Source organism: Nicotiana tomentosiformis, chromosome 12 (assembly GCF_000390325.3).
Source record: "Nicotiana tomentosiformis chromosome 12, ASM39032v3, whole genome shotgun sequence".
NCBI lineage: Eukaryota > Viridiplantae > Streptophyta > Magnoliopsida > Solanales > Solanaceae > Nicotiana > Nicotiana tomentosiformis.
Genome location: NC_090823.1, coordinates 15,676,703 through 15,682,022, shown reverse-complemented (window position 1 = coordinate 15,682,022; position 5,320 = coordinate 15,676,703). Strand labels below are relative to the sequence as shown.

General features: G+C 32.1%; 1 pseudogene; it reads left to right on the top strand.

Moving 5' to 3' along the window:
- The first annotated feature begins 1,516 nt into the window (after positions 1-1,516).
- LOC104087208 (pectin acetylesterase 8-like) lies at positions 1,517-4,617 on the top strand (annotated as a pseudogene).
- Positions 4,618-5,320: the final 703 nt, after the last annotated feature.

Sequence of the window (5,320 nt, the reverse complement as noted above, 5' to 3'; positions counted from 1 at the left end):
TATATATTCAGTTAGAGTTCGTGACTCAGTATTACCAGTCTTGGGAGGTTGTTATATTTATAATTATTTCCGTTGTTAGTTTATATATATATAAAAGAATGACTTGAATTATTATTATAATCGGATTACCTAGTCTTAGATATTAAGTGTCATCACAACGTCTGATTTCGGGAATTTGGGTCCTCACAATAATAAAGAAATCCCCAACATGGTATACCATTTACTCAAGTTGGCTCGAAGTGGTTTCTCGAAGCTCCTTTTACTGGCTACTAAAATTGGTTAAGAAGATTGGTTGACGCGATCACATGCATGGTTATACTTTAAAGAATTCATTTATTATTTCTATAAAATTAATCTGCTAACCAAATCGGAATAAAATTAACTCTAAAATATTTCTTAATCTTCTTCTTCTTAATCCCTACATATCAGAATCATAGTCCGCCAACTAAGATCATTAACGGATTGCAAGATGTGCATTTTACATTTATTATAATATGAAACTCATAAAATATATACTGTTCACTAACCATTTTACATTAATCCCTACATATTAGAATATAAGCATAAATATTTTTAGTAACCACGTTATAGACTTATCCTATATATAATACAGAAATCTGCTCAAAGTTATACTCCTACCTCATAAGGCAGCCATTGGTAGGTAAAAACTTAAAAGCAAGTCAGTGTTATCAATATAAATTTGCATGCGTTTTGCTCTGCTAGAAGTTTTGTCTTAAAGTACAGAATGAATTAAATTTTATATTCATCTTAAGAGAAATTGGAAATTGGAAATTAAAGAAGTGTATCATTATTCCTTTCCGTTTTGATGCATTGAGAAATAGAGTCACATGATTGTGCAGAAATTTCTTTGTCCTGTAAAACATAAAGCTTTTTCAAAGCTAGCAAGAAAGGGTCACATAGGCATAACTATGGATACAATAAGAACATCCTCAATGTGGTAATACCATTTAATAAGTTGGCCAGAATTTTCCTTCTTTTTTTACCCCTAAAAGTCCTCATCTGGTATACATTATTTTTTTTTTTGGGTTGAAAAAGAGCTAGAAATTGACCGTATTCACTTCTTCTTTCTTCTTCTTCTTCTTTACAGCTAGCTTACAGAGGGAGAGATAAAAATATCCTAAACTTATTTTATCTGCTTCTTCAACTTCAAGTTAGAGTAAAATAAAAGCCAAGCGTAAGATAATCCACATTAATTAATCTCAATATCCGAAGTTCTAAATAATTTACTGATCAAAGGCTGTAAGGGCGGACTACCCTACGTTTAACCACACCACAGTGACCCCGAAGTGATCTTCCTCTATTTAAGAATCATAGTGAGCCAATCCAGATCATTAATGGATTTCAGGATCTGCATTATACATTTGTAGTAATCTGATAATCATAAAATATATATTTTCACTAAATTTACAATCTTGAAATTCATGTAACACTAGGTTATAGGAGTACAATACTTTTGAGGGAAATCTTATTTGATCGATTCTTTAATATTTTCATTATTTGTCTTTACTCTGATTGTAGGGAGAAACAGATCACATGTATTAATATGTTTGTCCTGCAAAACATAAATGTGCTCCAAAATTAGAAATGAAAGAGTCACATAGTCAAAAGTATTTTTAGTAACTGTGTTGAAGAAGATTTGTGCAACAATACGTTTATAAACAGTTCAAATATTAAGTATGTGGGGGACCGGTTTGATTAATTTAATAAAAGCTGGCTGCTAAGTTTAGTTCTATTACAAAGATTAACTGGTTGATGTTATGATCACAGTGCTTATAATAAGGCTCTATATCTTACTCTTCAAAAACATCCTCAGCTCAGTATTCTTCTCTTTCTTCTTCTTTACAGCATTTCAAGCTCTAATTGTTCAACTTCTTCTGCTATTGAGAGAGAGAGACAGAGAGAGACAAATTTCTCCATATTTATTTTTTCTGCTTCTTCAAGTCTGACTGTTGGAATGGTGAAAGTGATGGATTTTTACTCAGTTCTCATGGCTGCTGTGCTTGCTAGTACGTACTTTTAACTGACTTGTATAAAACGCAAATTATTTATTGCTTTATTATTATTAAAAGAATACTCCAAATGAACTCCGACAGGATTCTCTGTTGATGTAGTTTAAAAATATTTTATTACTAACGTTTAATTAGTTATATCTTGTTTAGTTTCTCTACTGTGTCTTTGGACGACAATTGAAGCAGACCTCGTTGTTAAAACAACGTTCCTCGATAGTGCGGCCGTAGCTAAAGGCGCAGGTGAACTCCCTGGCTTATATTTATACAATTCATTTCTCACAATTTTTTACGCAGTCTTACAATTATATTACTATTTTTTAATAATTTTTAGTTGATTTTGTTCTCTGCTTGGACGGAGGTGCTCCTGCATTCCACTTTCATTCGGGAACTACTGGCTCTAGAGTTTATAACTAGCTTATTCATCTTCAGGTTAATTAATTAAACTCAAAATTTTACTATGATATTTTACTTAAAATTTTGGCTAATCTTCAACTTTGAATTTTGCAGGGTGGGGGCTGGTGTGAAACCACTTCCGATTGCCAAAATCGGGCAGCTACGGACTTATCTTCAAAAAATATGCCAACTGAAGTTCATTTTACTGGCATTCTAAGCAACGATCCTCAACTAAATCCAGGTGGTTATTACGTTATGTGTGTTTACACCCTTTTTATTTTTTTGAAGGTGTGCATGTTGTGGCACTAATACTACGTAATGAAAAGATATTCTCAACAATGTTATTCAGACTTCTGCAACGGGGAACCTAGTCAAGATTAGATATTGTGACGGAGCGTCATATACTGGCGATATTGAAGAAGTTGACCCGTAAGTTAGAACCTTCTCATTAGTTGGTTTTAATTTGAAGTGTAAAATGTAACTCTCTAACTAGAAATGCCAAAAATTTCAGGTTACAAACCTCCACTACAGAGGGGCAAGAATTTTTGACGCAATCATGGAGGAATTGTTATACCGTAAAGAAATGATATATGCTCAAAATGTACGTCCAATTTTCTCCTCATAGTACTCTTATTTCTCTCTAATTTAAGTGGCTGAAATGAAAAAAAAATCAAAATTTCTATGACAGGCCATTCTTAGTGGAACTTCGGCAGGAGGGTTGGGTGCAATCCTGCATTGTGACAAATTCACTTTTTTTTCCATTGACTGCTAGAGTTAAATGCATTTCTGATGCTGGCTTTTTTGTCAATGTGTAAGTTTGCTGACTACATTCTGAATGCTCTCATTATTGAATAGAATAGAGCTTCAAAAAATAAAAATATACAAACTAATTCTCGTATGAATTTATGCAGAAAGACTATAAGCGGTGAACCGGTTATTGAAGAGAAGTATAAGAGAGTCGTTGCCTTACACGTAAGAAGCATCAGTTTATGTTAATTTTATCTCAACTATAGTTTTTCTTGTACCTAATTTGTATATGCATTTTTTACCCTTTCTTGGGGTATTTTAGGGATCTGAAAAGAACCTGCCACTCTCTTGCACGACCTTGAGCTTAGACCCAAGTTTGGTAAGACCAATTTTATTAAGTTAGTTATTTTGTGAAAAAAATAGCCAAATTGATGTGTCTCACAAATATACGATGATTTTGCAGTGCTTCTTCCCTCAGTATGTAGCAAGATATATTTGCACACCAGTTTTCATCATCAACTCGGCCTATGATTCTTGGCAGGTTAGAAAATAAATTTCAAAGATTTATAAAAAAAATTTCATTTACGCTATTACTTTATTTCTTTCGTTTCCCTTCAAATTCTAAACGATATTTTGCCTTTTCATTCTTTAAAATTAGATAAACAACAGCTTGGTTCCCAAGGAGGCCGATCCTTATAATGAGTGGATAAATTGCAAGACAAATATAAATAATTGCTCACCTAGTCAACTTCAAACTCTCCAAGGTATATATACTAGCCAGTTTATAACTGATGGATACTCTTTTAATCCGAATCATGTAATAATTACTCTCTAGCTCACACACTTGTGTTTGAGTTGTTGCTCATCAGATTTATCAGATTTTAGGTTGACATTTTTGGAGGCATTAAACGAACTAGGTTCAAGTACATCAAGAGGATACTTCATTTCCTCTTGCCATTCCCATCTTGGCATTGAAATACTAAGTCACTAGTCCTCCAAAAACTCTCCAACTATAGCTAACAAGGTTACTTTTCTCTCTTTCTTTTATTTTTTATTTTTTTATATTGTACAATTTTCAGCTTTCCTTGAATTGTTATTTGACAATAACTCATTGTAACGCAGACAATTGCTGAAGCTGTTGGAGACTGGTTTTTTGATAGTAGTGGGTTTCAAGAAGTTTATTGCCCATATCCTTGCGGCAAAAATTGCCATTAGAAGTGCTCATACATGTAGTACTACGTACTAATTTTTTATTTTAGATGGTTTTTTTTTCCTTTTAACAAGTGGGAGTAATTAGTGTAGAGCTACCTCAGTATCTTAGATATTGTTACTTTGTTAGCCAACCTACTTATGTATGTGAGGATAATATCAAAAACAACTGGAGGTTCTTAAGTTTGTTCATCAAATTGTTACTATATTATTGCAAATTGTAATGTTTGTTTTTATAGCCCTTATCCCAAGAGGTAAAAACCAATTAAACAGGAGTATTACTTAAGTACTAGATCTGAAAAATGTTCGAATCGTTCACTAAAATAATTACTTTGTGGATATAATAATCTATTACTAACTAAAATGGTTATTCGGGTTGTTTGGTCTTATTCGGCCTCCTAAGGGAAGGAGAAGGGCTGCACAAGATATTAAGGCAAAATCTCTTTTATTTTTTTGTGACAAGGAACGAAATTGATGCGAACTCTAAATGAAATCAAATATAGAATATAATGATTATAAAATAAGATTTGATTAGACCAATTAATTTAATAAAATAATTCAGATTAAGGAGATATTTGATGGCCTATATTGTACTAGAACACTTTATTAGATAATTTATATTGGTGATCTCATTCAATGTAAGTTTGATTATTTCTTGCATGCGATGAATGTGCCCATGTCATTTTAATTGACAATGAAACATACATAACGTTTTTGAAACTCCCAAAAGAGTAAATAAATTTGGACCAAACGTTACAATGTGTCAAAGACCTATTTATGAACCATCTATTGTTTGGAAAAAAAAAAAAAAAACAAGTAAACATCTCTTGTGTCTCACACAAACTTGATAAAGCATTACCAATAAGAATAAAACTATTTTACAGATATAGTTTGTTGCGTAAGTAAACTTACATTAATTTATTTGTCTTTTGAAATTATTT